Genomic DNA, 6,290 nt, shown 5'->3' on the forward strand with positions numbered 1-6,290 from the left:
CTACGGGCCCCCCAGCTCCGCCCATCAGACCCTTCCCAGTTCCAGGGAACATAGGTGGCTTCCAGTGGAGAGACCTGGCCCACGCACCCTGAGCCCAGTGATGCAGGTGGACATCCATCCCGGCGATGGTTCTGCCCGACGTTGGGTGCCTCCAGAAGCCATGCCCCGAGGGCACAGCTTTACTGTTATTTTTCCATCCTAGGGGGAGGAAGCTGCACACGGACCCAGATTTGGGGGTGCCGTCCGACATAACCAGCCTGCACCCCTCAAAAAGGCCATGGTCAAGGAACACAGAGAAAGGCTGAGGACATGTGGTCCTGGATCGAATCCTGGAGAATGTGCGGCCATGACGACCATGACCAGCTCAGGACCACAGAAGGCCCTGGTTTAGAGGGCGTGGCGTGCCCCTGCTGCCTCTGCTGAGGGCGACCCCTGGCCTGTCTCTAGGACACACCCACCTACTTATGGAGGGGCGGAGGCCATGCTTCTCAAACCCATGTGGCTTAGAAAACACACGTGGATACAGATGGTGGGCAAGTGCACGCACACACGAGAGGAAACAGCAAAGCCGAGAGACTGAGGTGCAGACATCCGTGAATCTGGATAAAGGCAGACAGGAGCTCTTTCTGCTATCTGTACAGCTTACCCATAAACTTGAAACCACATCAAAATAAAATGTTCTCCAGAAAGCTCCTTTCTGAGCAGCAGAGGGGAAGGGAAGCAGTGGGGGAGAAGGAAACGGGACAGGGGAGGGGCAGCCACTGCATCTCGAGGGCAGAGCCAGCCCAAGGAGGCGTCAGATGTGCGTGCACGGGCCCTCGGTTCCGGGGGCCCTGCCTTGCGGCAGGTCCCGGGGCAGGTGCCTCCCCCTCCCCATCTTCCCTCTCCCTTCTCCTTGCCCACAGCCCTGGATGGGAGAAAAGAAGCAGCAGGGAGATTCTGGAACCCGCTGAGGTGGGGGCGGGGGCAGGCTTGGCCCAGCGTGGCCCCAGCGAGGGCAGGGCAGGTGTGGACAGAAGAGAAGGTCAGAGGCAAGCCACGGAGCCTGGTTTGCTCAGGATTAACACAGCAGAAGGGGCCCCAGTGTCCCAGTGGAAGGCAGAGATTAGCAAGTGTCGACCAGCAAACAGACCCTCCCTTCCCTCCAGGAACCCCAGTGTTGACTCACAGCCACAAGATTGGCAGAGGGGCCCAGATGCAGCCCACACAGCCTGGGGCCATGTCCCCCGTGACGTGCGTGACGTGCGGAGAGAGGCGTTGGTCTGGGTGACTGGGGCGGCCGGGCATCCACACCCAGTCCCTCCCGCTGACCGGCCCCCCCCTCCGCCCACCCCACCAGCGGCAGAGACCCAGCAGTGACGAGTAGCCAGGAGAGGCGACTGGGGGTGTGTCCAGCCTTGTCCTGGCTCAGGCCCCAGCACTGGAGAGGCTGGGTGGCAGAGCACAACCCCTCTCTGGGATCCATCCCTCTTAGAGGGTGCGGCTCCCAGAACGGTCCGGAAGCCCCCGGCTTCCCCCGGTTGCATTTTCCTGGGGAGGCCATCAGGGGTCGTTCCTGGGTGTCTTCTCGCTTGGGTTCTGTGTCCCCCCGCTGCATCCTGACGTACGGGACACAGCTGACGATCGGTAAGTAGGTCACACTAGGGGTGACCGTCCAGGCTGCTCCTGGGGACACGAGACTACATCCCAGTGCTTGGGCCATGAGACCACAGGCTGGAGTTAGAACTGCCCCCAGGTCGGTGGTCAGTGAACTTAACTCTGAACTGTGAACCTAGCTTCTGGCGGGGGCAGTGGTTGGTGGGGTGGGGAGGCAGGTGCACAGGAAGGCCCCCGGGGGCACGCACAGTAAGCCGGACGTGTGCGTTTCTGGGTGAGGGTCAGGGCCACGCCCCTGTGCCCAGGAAGGGCCCTCTGGAGGAGGGGCCTCTGCTGTTCCCAGAGCTGCGGTGCCCCCACTTGTGTCCACATCCGCACGTCACGCCGGGACTGTGCGGGCGTGAGATGTGCGCCCACTGGCAGACAAATGAGCCGTCCGCCTGCTTCTCCAGGATCGGAGCCGCGAAACCAGCCCAGCTGTTGCTGGAGAGACTCCATTTCCCCGATGCCCGGAGTGGAGAGGCGTGGACACTGCCAGGGACAGCCGTCTGTGATGACCCTGGGCCGGCAGGCGGAGTCCCGGCGAGAGCTCAGCTGGCTCCACGAGCCAGGCGCGTTCCCACCACGCAGGTGAGGTGTCGGGAATGTGACTGCACCCGCCGTGGGCCGGGGCCCCTGCCAGCACTGCTCTCCGCAGGGCCTGGGTTCTTGCTGGTTTCCACGAAACACTGGCTGGCCCTCTCGTGGCCCCGTGGAGGATTGGGAGCCTCAGTTGAGGACAGAGCAAGGCTGCCGAACGAGACGAATCTTGTCCAGGCTGGGGCTACAGACCCCTCCCCAGAAATGAGACTAGATGAGGCTGGAGCTGCCCCCTGGGACCCGCGGCCAGTGGCTGTGGGGGTGGAGCGCCCGGGGGGGCAGAAGCCCCCTCACCCCTGAGCTCTACCTGGGACCCTCAAAACCAAGCCTAGGGGATGCGAGGTCGGGGCTACTACCCGGGGACAGACTCCAGACACCCGGGCTGCCCCAGGACACCTTACCGGCTCTGTCACTGCATAGGCCAAGCGACCTGCGTGCTCACGAGGGACAAGGTAGCCCTGAGCTCGGTGGGGGCACAGATTGAGCGGGGCCAGGGGCACTGCCTTCCCTGAGCCCCACAGGGGGCCACCCAGACTGTTTGCCTGGGCTGTTGTCCTCCTGGGGCCGCGTCAGTGTGCACCTGTCCTGGGCACCCTTCCCGGAACCCTCCCGCCAGCCCTTGAGCTGGGCACTGGGCAGGCAGGGGTCCTGGGCCCCTGGGCTGATCACAATCTCATTAGCTGCCCCCCCCATCAGAAACGTGCCTAATGGTTTGGGCGGGTCTTGCTTTCACCCCTGCTCGGCTCCCGAACCTCCGTCAGCAATGTGTTTTCCTCTAGGACCAGGCGCGCAGGCTTTATAACGGTAACGCCACAATTTATTTTTAATCTATTCTGTAAAGAAATAAGAACCTGGGTGTGACACGGGTGGATTTTATGACCTGTGAGAAAGCCACCACTACAGAGGTTGTGGACACAGCCAACACCTTCTCCAGGCCCTGCCCACCTCGGTCACCCTCTCCCCGTGGACAGAAATCCCTACTTTATGTCGCCAACACCCTCGGTCATTGGGCACGGCTGGTATTTTAAATCTGGTCAAAGGACTCCCTCGACCAGGTCCTGTCTCTGGAGGACACCCAGGAGGCCCACCTCCCCTCCCCTCCCCTCCCCTCCCTTCTCCCATCCCCTCTCTTCTGGTCATCTCTCCTCCTCTCCCCACCCTTCCCTCCCCCTTCCCATCCTCCCTTCCTCTCCTGTCCCTTTCCCTCCCCCCTCCCCATCCCTTCCCCTCCCCACCTTCCACTCCATACCACCCCCCCCCGTCTTTTCTGTCTACATTCACTCCTTTGATGTCCCAACTCCCCAGTGGGAGGGCTGCCCCCTCTTTCCCAGCCCAGCAAGCCCTCACAGGGCAGCTAATGGTCAAGGGCAGCGTGGGGGAGGGGGGTGGGGATCAGCCGCCCTCCTTCCCCCTGTGCATTGGCTGACCTGTCACCTTTACCTCTGACCCCGCCTCGCTCCCCACTGGTCTCCCCCTTCCTCCGGCAGCGGGGGTCTGAAGGACAAGGCTGAGCCGGACCGCTTCTGTCCACACCCCCAGGGCCCCCTCACTCAGAACTGAGGCCCGGTCCTCGCTGACCCCGACGCCCACCTCGGCCACCTGTCCGCCTGTCCTGGCCCCCCTCAGCCACGCCTGCAGCCACACAGACTGGGACCCCCACCCGCGGATGCCACAGTCTCCCACCTCAGCCGCTCGAGTCGCCCTTTCTGCCCTATTCCCCTGTGGCTCTGTTCCGAGTCATGCGTGTGCCTGCCCACCTGTGCCCGGTCCCGCCAGGCCGCTGAGCGGGCAGGAGCCCCTCCGGCGCGCGGGGGCTGCTGTGCTACGCCCGCCAGCGTGCACCCCGGCCCCCACGTCGCTGTGCCCTTTGTCGCGTGGACCCGGACATCGCAGCAGCCCTGACACAGCGCGTCTGCCACGCGCCTCCCCAGACCACACCGAGGCAGCTCCGCCTGGGCCACGTGAGTCAGACGACTCACAGACACGCGCCTGGGCAGTGCCCTCGCCTCCGCTCCTTCGTGGGGTCCTGTTCCGTGCCCCGCGTGTCCCCCTCTGGAACGGTCGTTCTCGGCGCCCTGCTGACGTTCCCAGCGGTGTCCGGGGTCGTGAGTCCCTCTGCCGAGCCGGGGTGCAGTGGTCCTGGCGGCTTCTGGCCATTCCGTTGTAGGTGGGCATGTCGTCTGCAGCCTCTGGTCCACAGGCCGTGTCACTGTGTCACTGTGTCACTGGGCGGAGGCGTGCCCAGGTCCCGCACAGGCGTCCCCCGACACCTCACCCACCCGGAAGGGCGCACCCCAAAGGCAGCCCTGTGTCTCCAGCGTCCGGTGGAGCTGTGCCCTGGGGATCTGGCCTCAGACCCAGCAGCCTTCTCCAATGGGTCAGGGCCGGTTGGGGGAGGTGGGAGTCCGCCAGAGTCCAGTGTCCCTGGACAGTGTGGGGATGCTGAGAGGACAGGTCAGGAGATGACTGTGACCTGGCCCGCCTGCCACAGCCATAGGCTCCCCAGCATCCTGTGTCCCTCTTGTTCCCCGTCTCTGGGAACACCTGGCCTCCCCGTCTCTGGGCAGAAGCTCGCCCCCAGTCTGTGCTCTCCAAGTGTGGGTGTGCAGCACCCCTTCCCTGTCAGAGCCACAAACCCCTCGCCCAGCCCCCAAGGGCTCCCCAAGGCCAGACTCTCCTAGGTGAGGTCTCGAGGGGCCCGGGACAGCCCTGACCCACTGGGGCCTCTTCTGGCCACATACCTCTGCCCCAGAGGTGACAGCCCATCCCCCACACCCTCCTGGAGCCCGAGGGTGGCGGCCCCAAGCCACGGCCTGGAGGAGCCTCCCCCGTGGGAAGAGCCTCGTGGTGGCCTTGGTGACCACACCCAGCTTATAGCTCCTTCCAGAAATAACTTGGCGTAATCCGGGCAGGGGCCATGGGCTGCCCCCTGTCAGGTTCCTTCCTGCTGTCCGGCTGCAGTTCCAGGCAGGGGGCCCTGCTCTCTCCAGGGGGTGGGGGATTAGTCACCTCACCCACGGGAAGAGGTGGCGCGCCCTGACACCTGATCCCCTCGGGGGGGTCAGCGGCGCCGGGTCGGGTGCCGCCCACAGCTGCGGGGTCAGCCGGTCAGCAGAGCGGCTCCCGGCGCCGAACGTGCTGCCCCAGGAGGGCCGCCTCGGGGCCTGCAGCCCGTCCCCTGCCCCTGCGTGGCCGGCGCCATCCCCCGGGGCCAAGGGAGCCCCCACGCCAGCAGCCGGTCACCGATAGGAGGGGTCGAACTCTGAGGTCAGCTCCGCGTGCCGTGTGGCCGCCATGGCAGCTGGGTTGGGCAGGGCTGGGACCCAGCAGGGCTCCGGGCCCTTGGGTGCTCTACCCTCCACTCACAGGAGAGAGGGCGAGCCTGTGCCGGTGGGTGCACTCCATAAACTGTAAAGGGCAGTCCCACCCCACCTGGGACTGGCCTGGCCAGGTCTTTGGACCAAGGGCCGGCCCTGTCCATACACCCGGGTGCTGCTGTGGGGCTGGTGCGTCTCCGCACGGGGTGGGGGGGTGGGGGGGTGGGGGGGGAAGGGGCCCGTCTGAGGAAGAGGGGGCGGGGCTTTAGGAACATGGAGGTTCTCGGCAGATCTGGGGGTTGCAGGGGGCACGGGGGAAGGGGTACGGCTTCCGTCTGCGGTGGGGCTGCGTGCCCGCGAGTGCACACACAAGCTCACTCGTGCACTCGCACACACACTCGTGCACACACACTCGTGCACGCCCACTGAGCCCACCGTCAGTGTGATGGGGAACCTGAAGCTTTGTGGGAAAAAGATGGAGCCTTGTTCTAGAAGGTTCCTTCACCACACGAGGCCTGCTGGGTAGATAAATGTGTCCTGGGGCCCAGGGCAGGGCCGCGCGGGGCTCCTCCCCTCCCCCACCCTCTGAATGGATTAGCGTTCTCCCCCAGCCCCCAACAGCCAGAGGCAGCAGGAACCCCCCCGAAGAAGGTGCCCCGCCCGCCGTCTGCCCAGTCCGCCCCACGGCTGTGGTGTGCGCCCTCTGGGACCCAGTCTGCCCCCGCCCCGTTCCTGGGT

The sequence above is a fragment of the Prionailurus bengalensis genome, chromosome D1 (genome assembly GCF_016509475.1).
Source record: "Prionailurus bengalensis isolate Pbe53 chromosome D1, Fcat_Pben_1.1_paternal_pri, whole genome shotgun sequence".
Taxonomy (NCBI): Eukaryota; Metazoa; Chordata; class Mammalia; order Carnivora; family Felidae; genus Prionailurus; species Prionailurus bengalensis.